The sequence below is a fragment of the Perissodus microlepis genome, chromosome 7 (assembly GCF_051167445.1).
Source record: "Perissodus microlepis isolate ML-2025 ecotype Zambia chromosome 7, ASM5116744v1, whole genome shotgun sequence".
Taxonomy (NCBI): Eukaryota; Metazoa; Chordata; class Actinopteri; order Cichliformes; family Cichlidae; genus Perissodus; species Perissodus microlepis.
The window spans coordinates 33,338,327-33,357,962 of NC_140467.1; the positions used below are offsets into that span (position 1 = coordinate 33,338,327).

At 38.7% G+C, this 19,636-nt stretch overlaps 1 protein-coding gene across 3 annotated transcripts in view; it reads left to right on the forward strand.

The window, feature by feature from the left end:
* whrna (whirlin a) overlaps positions 1-19,636 on the forward strand; it is a 190,018-nt gene that overhangs the window by 56,834 nt on the left and 113,548 nt on the right. The gene's annotated exons all lie outside the window — the stretch shown is intronic.

Consider the following 19,636-nt stretch of genomic DNA (forward strand, 5'->3'; position numbering starts at 1 on the left):
TAGGTTATTAAAGTTCTTTGTTAAATGTTACATCTGTGGACAATGCAGCAAAAGAAAAAAAGAAAAAAAACAACAACTTGAGGTCCCTTGCCCCTTGCGCTTCTTGATTGTGACTTAGCCACGGGATGAAAGTGAAGGTTTTTGTGGTTGTCTGTCTCTGTGTTGGCATTGTTATGGACTGCTGACCTGTCAAGCTTGTACTGTGCCTCTTGCCCAGTGACAGCTGGGATAGGCTTCAGCCCTGCTGCAAACCCAAGCTGGATGGGCAGTTAAGAAAATGGATGGATCGACAGATAATACAATGAGTTTAGGGAGGAGACCTTGTGAATAATGTGCTGGTACACAGTGCGGACAGAAGATTTAATGCATGCTTGCAAATAAAATAGTGTGCAGGTGATTGACTGCTGCTGATGTGACGGAGTAGATGGATGTTTGCAGGTGTATAGGAAACGTCATCTTGATTCTGCATCCAGGAGAGAAAGGAGGAGGAAACGAGATGTAGGGAGTGGATAAAGGTGGAGACTGTGTTTAGATTGGCTTGTGTGGAAATGCTGTAGCCGCTGGAGTTAATTTTCTGCATAGCTGAGCACTGAAAGCGTGAAAAACAGCTGCGTATTGCAGGGAGATGGCCATTCTTAAGACAGAGCAGAACTGCAGGGTGCTGGAAGGTGGCTTGACAGCGCGTGTATGTCTTCAGGCGGTTACTGCAGTGCTGCCTCCTCAGAGGTCTTTGAATTCATAGGACAGTGTCACAGAGTGTGCAAAGTTACACGTCAACCAGGGTTGGAGAATGACTTTGACATTATTTTTATATAGCCATGAAATTTCTATGACAGTGTGGAGCTAGAAAACACCAGCATGCATTTGACATCATGGTCCTGTCTGATGCTACTTGTTACTTTGGAGCTGAGATTTAGCTGTACACATGTGTAAAATAAAGAGCTAAACTCTGAAGGTTTATTAGGGATTCAAATACAGTATTTTAATTCAAATGCAAATGAAAACAGGTGCTGTAATTCCACTGTGACACAAATGCTGTCCAGCTCGCTTCTGACCGTGCATAATTTTAAATGCATGATACACAAAGCTAGTAGGGTGCTGCCATTTTTGTAAACAAAGTGAAAATACTGTGTCAAGTGTATTTCCACCCACTAGCGCACTGTTTGATGAAGCGTCCGGCTGTTGTTATTGCTGACTCACTGTCACACAGTCAGGGAAACACTTGAGGAGTAATGTTATTAGTGACCCTGGTGCTTTTCATATAAAGTCAAAATATCTGCCGTGGAAAGGTCCTGTCACTAGTGCATCCCTGAAGTACGAGAAGAATTTCGGAGTAGTTTTTCCACCTTAAAAAAAATGGTGTCAAAGCAAACAGATGTTACAAATTGGTGTATGAAAAGGTCACCGAGACTTTTTCCACGTTGGACATTAGAGGTTTTATTTCTAGTTTAACTTCAGTTGACAAAAAAATTTGGAATATGAATAAGACCGGAAATGAGACCGAATAATAATGAATAATAATAATGACACATCTCAGCTTTAAGAGCCTGTGTCGGAGGCAGAGAGCATCAGTCTTTCTGCTTTATGTGATTAGCTGAAAGATACAAGACTTATGTCCTAGATGGAACAGTTGAGATAAGTATTTGAAATCAGTGAAGGCTTAAACGGCTCTTAATGGCTGGGCAGAGAAGCTAATTACTTTGCAGTGACAAATGAGACAAAATCTCAAGTACTCTAATATATTGGAGGTCTATATTGTTTTCAACAACGATATTTTCAACAGTGACAGAGTGAAAATAATTTCCCATTTTTTTAACACCAATGTCTGATTGTTCTTGTGTCATCGGTTGGCACATAACTAAACAAGCTTAAATTAAAGTATCAAAAATGATGGAAAACTGAAGAATGAGATGGTCTGCACATTGGTCTTGGTAAAGAGAGCTGTGCCGGAAGGCAAAGTGCTTGATTTACAAGTCGATCTACATTCCAACCTTCACCTGTGGTCTGTGATTCTTTAAAGCATACCGTTCTCTTTTTTTATCACAAGGCTGAGGTGGTTTTGACATCTAATCAGAAAACTTCCTGTGCACCTCCCATTGGAGGTTTTCAGCAAACACCATACTGGGAGAAGACCCTGGGGTAAACTCAGAAACCGCTAGAGAGATTATTATCTCATCTGGCCTGGAAGTGCAGCAACATCCCACAGGAGAAACTTAAAAAAAGGAAAAGAATGCCTGCGAAAACCTGCTTAACCAGCTGCTGTAGAATCCCTGCGTTGGATAAATGAGGGAAGATGGATGGGTGGATTGGGATGCCTTATTAGCGTTGAAAACCCTGATTCAGGTCCACTCATTTGTCCAGAAATGCAAATGCTGTAGAGCTGGTGTTTCTCCAGTAGAAAGAGTCAAACAATTTATAAAAATTTACAGCTGAGTCTAAAAATGTGTAAATGATCTTTCTTTAAAACTGCTTAAGTTTATACCTGTATTTATTAAAAATATTGACAAAATAAACATAATTTGCTTGTGCAGCCTTCTCCTTATGTTGCCTTGTTTACTCCCTTAAAATTAGAGGAGCGAGTTTCTTCTCAGGCCTTTGCAGACCTCTGCAGATGCAGAATACTTGCATTGTTCCAGCAGGATTCAGTCTGAGCACCAAGACCTTCTGAAGAGACACAGAGACACACTTCGGAAAGAAAAGTCTCAGTTTTGACTTTTCTTCTTCTTCTTTTTTTTTTTTTTAGAAAAGGAAAACATATTTGGAAAGCAAGCATAGCATTAACGAGATGAATGAGTGAACCAAGGTAAAGCCACAGACATTTCATTTCAGTTTAAGTTTAATCTCTTTTAGCCAGATGCAGCACCTTGACAAATGCAGGTAAACACAGATGGAAAACCTGTGCAAGTGGCTAAACCCAAATAAGCTGGTCTCTGCAGCATTATTCATGACCACCTGTCCCACTCACCTGTATATTTAATTGGCTGCCCCCCTAAGTATCCTCCATGGACCGATGTGGCATTGACTGCTACTTGGTCTTGAGTAGGGCTTATTTATTGGTGCTGACTGCAGTATTCTGAATGCTTTCCCAGCCTACAACTGGCCCCATAAAAAGCTTCAGTATGTTCATAAACTCATATTATATAAAAGCTCTAAATGGCTTTTAACTTGCCAGGCACGTGGGGAACAGGGAGCTCATAAAGAAGGTGTATTTTAAGGTGTTCGTAAAGTTATTTGGATGTTTTTCACTCATATTTCAGAAAGGTTTCCCGGTTGAGATTATTCAGCAGAATGGAGATGAAATAGGCTTTGATGGCATTTTTGGCAGTCGCTGATTGCATTTGTTTATTACCTGAAAGCTTATGTAATTTTTGGCTGCACCTGCTTTTCTTCCTCTTGATTTCTGAGATGAGATGAGAAGCTGACCATGAGTTCTCTGTGTCTAAATCAGGCTCTTTACAATGGCTGATAGGAAGGGAGGAAGATGAGTAGGATAAAAAGATGAGGATAAAACAACTGGAGTTGAAACTGTCTGTTCAGTTGAAGTTAGTTGTTTTCTGTCGGTTGGTATTGATTGATTTATGGCATGGCCGATTATGTGTTCAGCATGCTGCGGTAAATGTGTGCGCCCAGATAGTGCTCACAGCAGAAGTATGATGATTTAAGACATTAAATCAAAGCCCTTTGGAAAACTAAATGTCTAATCTTTTTTATGATTGACTGAGGTTATCGGAAACGTGGAAACGTTGCAGCTCTACGGTGATTTTCCAGACTTATGTTTGTAAATGATGCATGACTAATGCAGGGTAACAAAACATGCACAGGACTTCGGAGTATGAATCTGTTTCCCCTTTGTCGCATGCACTCATTTGCATCCCCTCCTATTTTCCTCTCTCCTTGCTCCTCTCTGCTTTTGTAAACCCAAATCAAATAAACAGTAAAGCAGAGCAGTAAATCAAATGCTTTTGAAGCTACAGAGGTTCAATGTGCCCTTGTATTATAGCATACTTTATTTGCTTTTCTCCTCTGCTGTTTTAACATATGTTTAAGTAGCAGCCTTTTATATTTCCGTGCATCCAGCTTTGTGTAAACCACATAAAACTTATATGGAATACCACAACTCTCAAAATTTAAGCTAGATAAATAAATGACTGCCTATCTTAGTAAATGCGTTGACAAATATTATTGTAGGCGTTAATTAAGTTATAAAATTCAAAATAAGGAAATATTTCTGGATTATTTATTTAGCTTTTTAAAATAATTTCTTTCTTTATTTATCCCCTCATTCAATAACCTGTTTATTTATTAACATGGGCAATAAATGTAATTATTTATTAGGGGTGCAACAATACTCGTATCGATATTGAACCGTTCGATACAGTGCTTTCGGTTCGGTACACAAAATTTTTATTTATTTTATCAACTTTTCTTCTGACGATGCTGTCTGTGTTGAGCGCTCAGTGGATCTGCGCTCGACAGTGCAGCCTAGGCAGAGTAGTCGAATGCAGATTCACCGAGCACAGCGCAATCTAGCGAGACAGAAGTTAAGCTCTCCTTGCAACATGGCAAATTGAACCTCCCCCACCCTCATTCAGATCTGGCGTTTGGAACTATTTTGGTCTTCATGTGAAGTATGACCCTGAAGTTAAGCGCGTCATGGACTAAAGTAAAACAGTATGTCGGATGTGCCACGCAATGCTCAATTACATGGTGGGAACTACTGCGTTAGCGCAGTTAGCTCGTTAACGTGTTGACGCTGTCCAGCCCCACGCACGGGGCGATCCGCGGTAGCTCGTTAACGGAGATTTGCCGTGTTGTGGCGTTAACGTCATTTCAACGAGATTAACGCTGGCAGCACTAGTGGGAACAACGAATATGACTGCACATTTACTCCGACATCATCCTAGTTCAAAGACAAGTGGAAGCAGACAAAAACAACAAGCACGCATGCTACAAACTTTACCCGAGTCATTTAGACAGCCGTTAGCACATGATTCTCCTTATGGGGACCTGATATGTTTAATATGCTGCTGAGAATATAGCCCAGAAGAAGCTTATAGTATAGCTTTTATTTTGGAAAGAGCCATTTCTCTGTAATAAACTCTCTTTTCCAAAGATAGATAGATTAATTTTTTTATTACTTTGTTGTTTCAGCAACATTAAATTTAAAAACTGTACTTTTGAGTTAAAATATATATTTATAATTTTAATAAATGACAAATTAAAAAGGCATGAACATTTTTTTTGTATCGAAAAAATATCGAACCGTGACACCAAAGTATCGAACCGAACCGAACCGTGAATTTTGTGTATCGTTGCACCCCTAATATATATATATATAAATAACCATAGGTATTCTTTGGGACCTGTAATAGACTGGAGATTTATCCACCTATATTTCAGCTGAGATAGGCCTGTGGATACAATCTTCTTTTTAATACATTTCTGTTAATTTTACTAATCAATAAAGTTATTTTCCTCTGAACCTCTTTGGGTTAAATATTTAACTAGCCTTTTATGCTTCTAAATCATTGTTGCATTATTACAAATGCTTAAAATTACTTTGATGTTATAGTAAATGCTATGTTCTATTTCAGTGTTGATCAGCTGATTGACAAGCACTTGTGTTGGCTTGTGTGTTGGGCTCATCTTACTCTCTTTCTCTCACTGTCCAGTGTGCTGCAGCAGCACTTTTAAGATGCTTGTTACTGTATATCTTTATTATTTATGTATTCATCTACTCAAACATTCAATAAACTTTGACCTTTTTTGGTGTCAATAAATATGTTTGCTGTTAGAGACAGCTGGAACATAATAAACTGGGCCTGGATCCCAGATGAGAACCTTTTATTATGTTAATAAATTCATCAGGCATGTTAGCATGTTAATATGTAGTTGTATCTACTTATGATTCATTGTGAAGCGTTAATGCCATATGATAACATTGTAGTTGTCAAACAAGGTACTCGGTGCTTCTTGTAGCTAGACATCCTTAAAGTAATGCACATAATATTGTTCGGTATCCTAGGACTCCTCGGTTATTTCTTTGTTCACTGGCTTACATTGTTTTTCTCAATTATCTTCTTTTTTTGATTTTCTGTTTTCATTGTCACATAGCAACACAGCTGTGCACATCAAAGGTGACCTAGGACAAAAATGAATGTGCATGTGTGTTGGCATGTGTGTGTCTGCTTGCATGAGAAACAGAAGTTAGGCAGCGCTTTTATGTTTGTATGTCTGGGTAGTGCCTGAAGTGTGTGTGTGTCTGTGTGTGTGTGTGTGTGTGTGTGCCATTCTCCCCAGTGATGTCAGACCCCAGGGACCTGCTGGAGGCTCTGCTTACTATTTCACAGGCATGTTGAAGAGAAGGCTAAACCAGTTTCTCTGTTTTTGCTCTGAGGGACAAAGGTGACTACAGTGCAGTGAAAAAATACTTGCCTCCCTTCTGATTTCTTAGTTTTTGCATGATTCTCACACTTTTATGCTTTAGATCATCAAACAAATTTAAATATTAGACAAAGGTAATCCAAGTAAACACAACATGCAGTTGTTAAGTGATGATTTTATTCAGTGAAAAAGCTACCCAAACCTTCCTAGTGCTATTTGAAAAAGCAATTGTCCCCTAAACCTAATAAATGGTACCACCACTCTTGGCAGCAAGAACTGCAGTCAAACATTTGTGATAACTTATTGGGTCTTTAGCTTATAATATAAAGTACCTTGAGGCAAATGTCATTGTGTTTTCAGTATATAAATGTAACTGGATTGAAATGAATTGACTGGCAGTCACTCACATCACTGTGGAGGAGGGTTCAGCCACTTTGGAGCGTTTGGTAGCATGAATAGCCTGTTTCAGGTGATCTCAAAGCGCTAACACGAGCTGTAACAGGATGCAAATCTTCAAAAGAAGTTCAACTTTTCTCTCGTCAGTCCACACAATGTTTTCCAAAAAGTCCTGGGAGTCATCATAGTGTTTCCTGGCAAATATCATGGCATGATGTGTTGCTTTTTCAGATCCTTTAACGTACATTATATTGTCAGACAGGTTCTATTTAAGTGATTTCTTCATTCAACATGTCTTCCAAGTAATAAGACCTGGATGTGTCTAAAGGGAAATTGAACTTAGCTTTCCAAATAATGTGGTTAATCTTTAGCAAGGGGGCAATTACTTTTTTTTGCAGTCAGCTAGAATTGGATAACTTTTTTTCTCCGTATTTTTTAAATGATGACTTCAGTTGTTTTGTACGTATGCTTTACTACTTTAAGTTTATATTTGTCTAATATTAAAGTTTGTGTTATGATTGGTCATCTGTATCATTTGAATGTGGCAAATGAAGATGGATATATCTAAAGAATCTTTAATCAGAAGACTTGATTAAATAGTATGACTTTACTGATTTTACTAGCTATGTCTGACACAAGTACAGCTCTGAGTATACTTCTGTATACTCTCATGTCATCACTGTGCTGTGGTTGCAACAGAGTACAATCAAGGCTCAAGTCAGATGCAGACTGTAAAGTTTCAGCAAAGTTTATTACAAGCAAAACTTTGAATCAGATATACTTGGATAAAGATATAGGCTAGATATATGATAATGAAGCCCACTGAATCCTAGACTGTGATGTATGTTTTAATCTTCATGGTAACATCTGGAAGACAAATCATGAGCGAGGCGTTTTCAACCACACCTTAACTATATTTATAAACCATGTTGTTTCCATTTAAGTTTACAATGCTGCTGGTGTTTCATTGATCCGTGTGTCATTTAATTGTTCTTTCCTAATAGGTAGAAATTTAGGACAGCCAATTTTAAGTGTTACTGCTGCTATGATATGCGTCTACTGACACTGAGAATTTTGTCCAAGGCTATCTCACAGAACGACCGTTTTGGAGCCTAAAAGTATTGCTGCAGTTTGTTCACATTCATGATTCTTTCATGTGCTTTAACATGGGTTAAGGCAGAAGATCAGAAGCTTAGAATATCATCTAACTTTTTTTCTTCCCCTTGGCAGGCTGGAGTTACTAGCCTAGATCTTGGACACATATTTTAATAGTTAATAGTATGAAAGGCAACTTTAAAGTTTTATTATATAACTGGAAAGAATGATAAAATGCCTCCTATAAGCAGACTGTATACATGCATGTACAGTGATGGATAAAGCGCATTCCTACACTTGTTAGTTACACATCAGGTCTCCAGGCATTAAAAGTTCCTATCCAGGTACCACAGTAGAAACTTTACTGCCTCCACACTCTTTTGATCTTCCCACACACAGGCAAACTTGCCTGAAAACAAAGATAAACACACATGCAGACACAGGAAAACACACACAGACAGAAATACTCACGCACACTTAGAGCCACTCACAGTTTAGTGGTGCGTAATGAGACTGTCTTACCGTATGCAGACATGCACTAGCTCCTGCTGAGGTGCTGTAATTCCGGTTTTCTATAATTCATGCCTCTTCCCTGCAGAAGTGTCTTTTACAGAAATGAGGGCAGATGAATAAACCCTTCAGACTTGACAGGATGTCGGTATATTTGTGGACAGTAGACTGCTGGTTAGAAACACTGCCCACTGACAGAGATGCCAATTTTTTGACCCCTTTATGTGTGATCATCTTCACCCAAGAAGGCAGCAGCTGAATATGTCCTTCAGGAGACTGTCTGCCCTCTGCTTCTTAAATTGCTGTGTGTTGCTGTGATCACAGCGGTTAAATGCCTGGACCTTGTCTATTTCTAGTTCCGCTGTAAACAAAAATGAAAGGATTTATACAAATACAGCAGTCTATACCTCTGCTTTAAAGTTCCACTAGTTAATAATTGTATCTATTTATCCTGTATTTTATGAAGCAAGGCACTAAAGGCAATTTAATACATATAATTGCAGTCTGTTTAATGCATTTTTCATGTATTGGAGTTCAGATGCTAGGCGCAATGATTTAAAGTGCTTTAGAAATAGCCTCACTAACAGTGTATTTTCTTAAACCATGGCCAACCTTTTAAAAAATATATATTAGCTGAACCATAATAATCATTTTATTCTGGAGATGGAACAAATACTCAGAGGCAATGATACAAATCTTCTGTTAGTTCAGATGAGAAAATCTGATAATTTACAGTATTTAATCATTTCCTCTTAAGTCTGAAGTCTAAATATAAAAAATTAGTCATGTCGTCAGGCATTCAAATGCTTCATGAAGAAATGCATTTTGTCTCATTTACATTTTCAATCTATGCTAAGCACCTTCACTTCTTTACCATCTCTAAATTTACTGTTGTAGCTGCAGTAACTCAGTTTGTCTTGGCACATGCTTTCATAAGGCTCCGTGCCGCAGCAGTGATAATTACTCAGAACCATCCAATTTGATATCTGAGGCACTTTTCCGATGGCTCCATGCAGATCTCAGGTCTTAATGCTGAGGTGCATTAATTGATTCTGTTTTGCGGTAGAAACAGAGCTTTCAGCATCTGCAGTCGCCTGCAGGACAATCAAAATAGGCTTTTTGCACAATTTAGAACAAAGGACGGACTGAGGTTAATGAAAAGAGCGATAGCTCTGAAATCATACTGAGATCACATCTATATTACAGCCAGTTTAGAATCACCAGTTTACCTAATATGCTTTAGACCATAGGTGTCAAACACTGGCCCGCGGGCCAAATTTGGCCCGCAGCCTAATTACATTTGGCCCGCGAAGCCATACCAAATTACTATTAGAGCTGGCCTACTGGTATTATACAGCTAATATATATATTGTTTAGTATTAAGCTTTGCTTGTTCCATATTCAGTTTTTCAGCAAAACGTGTTTGAGTCCATAAGAAAAGATTCATTCTTATATCTGGAGGAATAAATATATTTCAATAAATATTAACGTTAGCCCGCGACTTTGTTCCAGTTTTGAATTTTGGCTCACTGTGTATTTGAGTTTGACACCCCTGCTTTAGACAAACGAGAGCATCTGGAGGCTCAGATAGAACCTGCAAACTCCTCATAGAAAGGAGTTAACCAGCAGGCTTATGAGGTGATAGTGCTAACTGCACCACTGTGCCCCCGCTATTGTGTTGTTTCACAACAAAACAATGACAAATGCAGTCGTTCTAAATTGACACAAACAGAAAATTTATACTCATTTGCAGTGAAGCGCAATAGGGCTGTGAATGAATGAAGCAGAGAGCGAGCAATGAATTGGCATTTGCTGGTCTCATTATCTGCCCTCTCCCTTTTTCTTGCTCTCTGTCTGTGTGAGTAAATTTCATTGAAAGATGGTGGGCATCTATGTCCTGGAGGCAGCATCATATATAACATCCACTGAGAGATATGGGGTTCAATACAAGAGATATGGCAGGGAGGAGAGGAGCTATCGGAGACGAGCTTGATTAATGAGGTGGTCTAAAGGAACAAGTGGGGGGTAAATTAATCCATAGTAACGCTTGCCGCCTTGACACTTCGTTCTCTTTGTACAATTTTACGCACTTCAGTGTCCATATTGATCACTGCATAATTGTAACTTATTAGCCATAGATGTATCCTCCTATTAGTCTTTGGTGTCACTGTTTGCAGGTAGGAGGGCTTGAAATTTCTTAAAACATGCATGTTCCCACTGCATTTTTATGGTTCTCGCAAATGTGTATCGTGCATACTCTAGACCCACGGCATTTTCTCCAAAGTGTCAGTAATTTAACTCATGAAATCAGGACAAAAAATGCATTATACCAAGGACACTCCGCTTCATATGGCCTATGTGCAGCAGGACCAGTGGGTGTGAAATCTTTTGTATGAGGTGTGATCAAAAAGTCTGAATGTGGCTGGTATCCCCTTCAAGTTTATCCCCCTGTGCCCCACTGACTATGAAGTTGAAGAATTTCGGGAATGCGGGAGGGCTGAGTGTGAAGTCTGCGGTCAAAAATTGTTCCAGATTGCTCCACTATATACTCTCTTAGACACATCAAAATCTTATAAGTTGTCCACACAGGAATAAACTAGCAGTGATGTAATGACCAGAGGCCGTCGAAAGCCGATGACATTCAGTGGCTTCAAGTGAGGATTGGTGAAATAACTGCTGGCAATGCAAAAGAGTTAAAACTGCTCTCAACTTGAAGGTGAACGATTATAGTGACTACTAATGAGAGCACAGGATGCCATTAATTGACATCTGACTGGATGTTAAATAAGGGGCTTTCCTTGGCAACTGGAGACTGGACTGACAATCAGCAACGAAGGGATGAGCGATGTGGAACTCTCATTGGCAGCCTGATCCTGGGGCTCAGATTCATGGTGTACAACCAGTGGATATGCAAGAAAATTCTGATGATCATGCTTCTGGCTGCACTCCTCAGCTGACATGCAGATTTTGGGCTTGCACAGTGAAGACTGCCATTTCATCTCTTACTCATAGGCAGTCCCAGCTTTTGCCACCAGTGATGATCCTAAACACGTTTGCTCTCTGTGAAGGTTTGAGATGCATTGTGAAACTGAAACACTTACAATCAAGTGGTCATAACAGACTGAAAGCAGTACTGAGTAACACAAGCAGATATGGCAGACACATTTAAATTTGGTTTGGACTCTTGTTTTTCTTTTTTGGTTGAAGTTGAAGAACTTTTTGATTGCCCTTTGTATAAGATGAAATGGTTAACAGTCTTTAACATTAGATTTTTCTTTGTTGCCACACTGAGAGAATTTTTTTTTTTTATCCATCCTGTCATTTGCATAAAGCTAGCATCAATCTTTTTCTACTTTTAACTTAAAGTAGAGATATCAATCACAGAGTAGAGTTCTAGGCACAATAATTCACATCCTTGTGAATTGTGATGAAAGGATGGGCTCAGCAGCAGAAAAGATTAAATGAAACACAGAGAAAATCGTAGGCAGATACAGTGTACTGATTGCTTCCCGAGTCTTTTTTCGGCATACTTGGTGTCAGACTGTTTTTGTATTTTGTATGCAACTTGCAGAGATAAGTGCACATACGTGTGTACATATGCAGGTAGCTGAAGCTATTTATTCAAATTAAAATGAAAAAAAAAAACACAGTTCAAGATGGATTAGGGAATAGAAGGATTAGCGAAGATGGCTTGGGTAGCGGAGATGCATTGTAGATGTTTTCCTCTGGCAAATCCCTGTGAGTGATGACTTGGCTCCATTAAGTCTCTGTGTTTGCAGCCCTGTCAATTACTCATTAATCCTTGAAGTGTTTACTTCATTTGGAGCCTAAACTGCTTCCCTATGTCTAACAAATGTGCATGTGTCGGCTTATACACATAGCACACCACTATGCTCACATTTTAAAATCACTAAAATGGCAAGAAAGATCATCAGTTTGATAAAAGATGACCCAAAATTCTCACTAAAGGCCTTTTGACAGTGAGATACTAAGACTGGAACTAGCCAAATATTGGATTATTCAGATCCTCAATCTTTAGATAAACAGGGATTCTGTTTCTGCTTTGGATTTGTCTGATCATGCTTCAGTTCAGTTTATTACCAACTTAATTTGTTGTTAGATTTGATAAATTTTCAGAGCTATTTTTCAAAAAAGAAATTGGTGAAAAAATGAGATGTGCTTTTTAGCTAACAGTTTTGCTATCCCACTGCTGTCAGCACTAACTCTTTCTGGTAAGTTCTGCATATCTGTAAAGGCTGTAAGTCCAGTGACAAAAACATTATACAGTCTGCCACATATAATTCAGATGAGTTATTTTACAGAAAATGGCTGTATATTACAGGCAGCTTTCTTCTCACATACGCCATTTGGAGAACAACTTTATAGTCCCCCACCCACCTCCCAATTTGTATTGTATGTTAATGTAACCATGGGTGGAAATTATGGTGGGTTGGAACAAGTGGGTCTCTGAGTATTCTCATCCTCAATCCACCTTTATCACTATAAAACTTTGCATAATATACTGATATGCACTGAAAGCTCTTAAGCTTCATGTTTATTTGTTGTTGTTGTTGTTGTTGTTTTAAATGCACATACCCACTCATAAGGTTGTCCAAAAAAAACTAAAATCAATAATCAGGTGCTAATTGATGCTAAAAATTATTATAGAATTTGACTCTTTCACAACAATATTGATTCAGACAGCACCATCTTTGCTCCCTCCAGCTGACACAGAACTTTACTCAGCAAAGCATGACAACAGCAGACACGCAACTCCTTCCTTCACAGCAGAAGTAGTTGATGTCACAACACTGAAAAAGTCTTTATGAGGACTTTTGAGAGGTCAGTATAGCCCCAATTTCACCAACACTGAAGTATTAAACAGTTATCATAAAAGTTAACTTGGCTGATGCACATGTTAACATTTTCCCTTTAGCTATTAGCAACTATCTAAAGGACACAAACTGAGCTTCAGGGAGTCACAGAATTGAGAATGGTGCTTCAGGAAGAGAATCCGATGTAAAATCTTAGCCAAACCAAACGTGAAGCTCCATCTGCTCTGGAAATCCCTTGGGAAATAAAGTTGATTAAACCAGGATTATACTTTCTGTGTCAAATGTCTCCAATGTTGTAGTGGTTAACATTTTTGCTTAGCAAAGGAAAGATTGCTGGTTGAGTTCCAGCCAGAAACACATATCCCTTGTGAGGTTTTATCAGAATTTTACATTTGGTGTAAAACTCTGCCAAATCAAGTGTGCAGTACCACCCCTTGTGGCAACTGAATTGCCAAAAGTAGCTTTATTCTTTATTTATTTATTTATTATTCTTTATTTATTCCTCTAGGTCCCAGTGACATAAATCTCTAGACCAGGGACAGCTGGAGACAGTATGGTCAAGTAGGCATTCCTGTTAGACTTATTTGAAGTCCACTGCCTGGAGCACACACACAGTTGGTGCATTGCGATGTTAAATCTCAGTGGACAAATCCACGTGGTTACAAAAAAAAACAGGCGGGCACATGGCTGTCCGCTGCTCGTTTGTTAATTAAATTTATGTCACTCAGACCCAAGCCTACCCTGGTGGACTTGTGGATGCAGAAAGTTTAAACAAGACTTGAAGGAGCAGCCAAAAGCATCATTATCTGATAGCCACATTAGCCATCTGTTAAGTTATCATTAAGATAGCAGCTAGAGGCAATGCTAATAATAAAACGTTGGACCTATGCAACATTACACGGTGTCTACAAAGTGTTGTGCCTCTCTGAAAGCCCCAGATTGAAGCTGAGACAACTCTATTGGATCAGCAATGTAATATGGTTTCAATTCAGTTAAAGCACAGCATTACTTATTATTATGCAAACTGCATTTCATTGCCCTGTACCTGTGCATGTGCAATGACAATAAAGTTGAATTCTATTCTAATTCTATTCTATTCTACCTCAAATAACCTAAAAATATTGCTGTTATTTATTCACTTTTTTTACACTACCTAAGATAATCTTTTGGTAAGTTGTATTGTTCTAATATTGATATATAAATAGTAATAATAATATTACCTCTTAATTTTTGTGATTCTTGGCCCATGTGGTATCAAAAATGTCAAATATTATCAAATATTTTTCTGTGTATAATATCAAGCTTGCAGTTTTCAGTATGGAGACAATCCTACTCCTTCGCAGTGGTTTGGTCCACGTTCACTAGTTGGGACGTGGGTGGTGTAAGGCATACACTGGTGTGTGAGTGCATGTTTGTGTGACAGATAAAGATTTATGCATACAATAAAAGCACAGTGTGACTGTGTTTGCACATGTAAATGTGTGGCTCTGAGTGGTCATTAAGACTTTGAAAAGTGCTGTATAAATGTAAGTACATTTACTATTTACCATTCAAGGTGTGACTGATACAATATCTAAGCAGCGAAATGTTATTGTGTGCTAAATAACAGAAAATAACACAGTATCATGTCTGATGAAAACTGAAGGTACTAAAAACATTTTAGTACATAGTCGTCCAATTTTATTGGACAAGGGATGGGGATATTGAATCTTCACTGTCCATTTGACTGTAGCTCACTACCATAAAAACATATTGTTGTCATAATGCATACTGACTGCACCCAGTGCTGTGAAGCTGACACCTTGTGGGCCTACCTGTCAGAGTGACACATGCAAGCTCAACTGATGTGGAAACGAGCTCGTGTGATTCCTGCGTTTGTTCTGTTTCCGCTCAGCGTCGGGGTAACGCACTTCATCAACGCTCACACGCTTCGCCTTTCTCCTAAAGGCACAAACGCATGCAGCTGATAGATCGAACTTTGAAAATTGTGCCAACGCTGCACAGCTATGATCCATTGACACCGCTGACAGATCCGCTTTCCTCCCAGCCGCACTCGGATTTCCAACAAGCCATCAAACAAACGCACGTTCTACTTTTGTTGCAGCTCGCTTGTTCTCTGGAGCTCCCAAGGCCTGCTGTAATTGAACACATACACACATTATGAACACACAATGTAGCAGTGCCAGCAAAGAATAATCAGTCATTTTAATCTCCTAGGCCTTTCTAAGATAATGTGGGTGCAGAATTACGCTGCTTGTTGTTTGTTGTCTTTTCATTTTGTGCTTCTGGCACTTACTTACTTCTGCTGTGCATTGTTAATAGAGCCAGAAAATCCCAGTTTGGGCAAAACACCTTGCATCAGGTAGTGGAAAGCAAACAGCATCCCCCAGTATCTGTACTGAGAATCTTATTTTTGACCGGCACTGAACATTGGATTTCACATCTCTCCAGTCATCCAGTCTTGGTTATTTCAGCTACAAAAAGCTGAAATAAAAATAAAACATTCTTTCAGTCAATAACTTTGAACTTTTACTTCACACTTTTCTGATTTTCTTCCATCTAGATTGTAAGCCACTTTTTTCTTGAACAACTCAGTCCTCCCTGAGTAATGCAAGTTATTGTTAGCAGCCGGTAACTTGCCAGTTACCACACATCAATATTGTTCTTGCTGTTTGAATTTAAAATTCACTTTGAAATCTTATTTGTCACAAGGAAAGCCTTGCTTGACATGAATTGCAGAATTGCTGAGACCTTATTCCAGCAGTCAGTTTCTTCTAAATTTGGAACCAAATATGGAAATAAAACTGTTAGTATTGTTACCAAAAGCTCTTGTAAATCAGGAGCAAAACTGAGCCTAGACATCTTTTGTCAGACAGCAAATTTCTATACAAAAAGTAAGTAAGAGAGGATCCACTTATTTGGCAATTCACTACAGTCTCCAGTCCTTTCTAAAATTGCATTGGACAGCTGTTACATGTATTTTACTCACATTTACTCATATTTTACTTATGTACGGTCTGTTTGGTCAATGACCTTTCCATGTTGCCAGCATCGAGTGACACACAAAGTGGTCAGTTTCCATAACAGTGACTCCACATATGTTGTTATTCATATTCAAGTCCAAGCAACTTTCCTATAGTAAAAATTTAGACAATACTGTTGACAACCCTTTCCTTCCTCCTTAGACTGCGATGACCTGGATGACTGAGAACCTTCATAGACCTTTCCTTAAATTCATTCACTGGTAAATCTGTAGAAAACAGTCTGCTTTTATGAAGAAGTCAAACCAAAGTTGGATCAGCTGTCTCAGAGTTTGTTCCTCATGTACATCGATTGGATCTTTCTCTGCTTCAGCTGCAAGAAGCCTTTCAGTCTTGGAATAGTTCTGGGGCCAAGGGGTAACAATAAGCTTGTATTTATGGGACTTGACTGTGTCAGTTTTCTGGGATGTTCTATTTATACAATTAAGGAATAGGCTCGTCTTTGTATTTGTTTTTGTTGGTGTGTTTGTTTGTTTTTTAAAAAAGGAAAAAGCAAGTACTGCATGTCTCTGCAGTTGGGCATCTATAAGTATAAAACACATCTATGGCCTTTTAAAAATACTGTTAATATATCAGGTATGATCATCCAGTTCTAAACCTGTTCTTTCACATGAAACATTTTTATATCTCTTGACAGATTAGAGTACTCTATGCTTTCTTTGAGGCCTCTGACGGAAACAAAAACAAAGACAATCAAATCATCATGCTCCAAAAGACTCCACCAACACTGACCTTTTGCAGGGTCTCACAAACTAGTGAAACCGCCTCAAATAGAGGATTCAGCTCCAACAACTCAATCATACAGGAAGTCTGAATATTATGGGCTGCGGGGAGAATAATGGAAACTCTTTCAAGTTAAATGCTGTCATTCATTTGTTACTATAAGCTAGAGTAAAAAATACAAAACAAAAAACAAACAAACAAAAACCTCTTAAACACTTCATTAGGGTTTCAGAAAGACAGTATCACTTGTAAATATATGCCAGGAGTGGGAAGCAATCCATCACCGCATGAGGCGTAACCTATAGAAGGTCCTAAAAATTAAAGCATAACCCCTATGCTTTCTTAAAATGTATACACTTATACAAATAAAAAGAATGTAGGCTTTTATGTTTGTATTTGCGTATTTCCTTACAGAATATGCTCGATTTCTCCTGTGAGCAGGATACTGTGATTGGAATTAGGATTTTTTTTTTTTTTACATAAAACATTAATAAATCGACCAGCACAATGACGAAATGGGAAAAAGATGTTTGTCCCCAGACATGTCCCCAGGAGCACTGTGTATGAAGTACTTAAATATAGAGGTATGTTATAAAAAATAAAAATAATTTGTGCTAATAGTAGTAGCGTGGAAGTGAGTGAACAAACCTTTGTGTAACGTTTGTAAAAATAAACAAAAAGAATCTCCTATTGCTGACAAATGTGTTGTGACAGCAGTAAATAAAGTGATGAAAGACGTTTTACCTGTGCTTTGTTGTACTTGAACATCTGTGAGTTAGCAGCTTGTTTTGTGTGTCTGTGTCTCTGTGCGTGACTGTGTACGGGGGTCACACAGTCATGATAATTTCTCAAGCATGTGAAGTCACTTGGTAAAATGAGCTTTGACTGGCTTAATCTCTTAGAGCCAAATCATCAGCCAGCACACAAAAAAAAAAAATAAATGTAACAAAAGACTAAAGGATTATATTACTTTGCCTTATCTGAACCATAGACTGTATATAAAAGAACTTCTGGGTCTGCATTCTTTTTAATGGGTACCAAGTGCTGACCTCTGTGTTTGCAGGGATAGAGTTAGTGACAGGCATGCTTTAAGATGCACGACATAGCTACCGTACCTTTTGTTAGCAAGTGATGTGTAGAAAATGTCAGATGCACTTTTGACATTTATTTAACAAAAACACACAAAAATCAAGGCAATTGCCAAAATGCTAAAGAAAACCGTATTTGACCAGCAGGTGACATCACATGTATAACTGTTTACCTAATTCAGGGTCGTGGCCAAGCTGGGCCTATTTCAGCAGCCACTGGATCAGAGGATAGATGGTACATAAGTCTATAGATATTAACCTATTTTGTCCTCCTAACTTCTTTTCTAACAAAACAGGACCATTTAAATGAATAACGTTTCTTCTTCTTGCTGTCAGATATCATTAGCTCATATTAGTCTCCTTGTCAGCTTGCACACATTACTCTCACTCTCTTTTTCTCTCTGTCTCTATAATTTTGCACCTAATGAAAAACTGTCTAGAATATAGCTAATGCTGCTAATGATTTAATCCCATCCAAATATTGTAACAGAGCTTTAATAAAAGCTTATAGCAATTATGATAAAGTTCAGATAATATAACTCTTAAGTCTTAACTAATAGTTGTGGAACCACAGTATATCCAGTCTTCACTACCCCCACGTTTATTGTGTGGTTTAACACTGTGTGGGTCTATATTGTAAAACTGCTGCTGCACCACAAATGGGCAGAGGTAAAGGCGATGTTGCTAGAACCTCATAACGATCATTTTTTTTATTTAAATGTATTTAAAGATTTTACTGTTATAAATCTAATTGAGGAACTAGTATTTACATAACTTGTAGTTATGGCATATAAGAGGCATAGAACATAATCAAAGGATTTGTGTTTAGTGTGTTTTTGAAGCTTTAGCTATCCCAGTTGAAAATTATTTACAATACCATAGGGACGATATAACCAGGCTTTATAGTTTGACTCCTCAGACCTCCTAAGTAATTTCTTAGTCAGTAATTTTCCTACCACGAACCTCCTGCAGTATAGAACTGTGCATTTCTAAGAGATGGAAGTGGTTGGTCTCTGCAGCCGGGCTTTGTGCAGTAAGCTTCTGCGTATGAAATGGATTGCCTGGACTCCCGTGAGAGTATGGCATTGTATGAAAGTGGTTCACCTGCCGTTGCCGTTTTGATTATCCCCTACTATATATTTCATTATTTTCCTAACGGTTTTTGTTCTGCTTCGGAAGCAGTGGTGAGCTTCATCAGCCCGGTGTCACTATCAGCACTTTCATCCAGGGATGAGGCATTAGGACCAGTGTACCCCAGCTGCTTTGTTGATTACTGCTGCTTCTTATTCACAGGACGAGAGACCCTGTTAAACCTGCTGCCCTCCCACCGCTACCTCCATTACCCTCCATCTTCCCGTTTTCTCCTTGTGTGTCATGTTACCCTAACGCCCTGCTCTCCCTCTTCTCATTGCGTCTAAACACTGCTCATTTGCCTTCCCCCTCCATTTCCTCTAAATGCAGTCAAGATTCTCAGACCAGCACACACAATGATAGCGCCTGCGTGGAGCTATAAATCAAAGAGAGGCTGTGTGCATGCTGGTTGGAAAAGGAAACCAGCCTACCC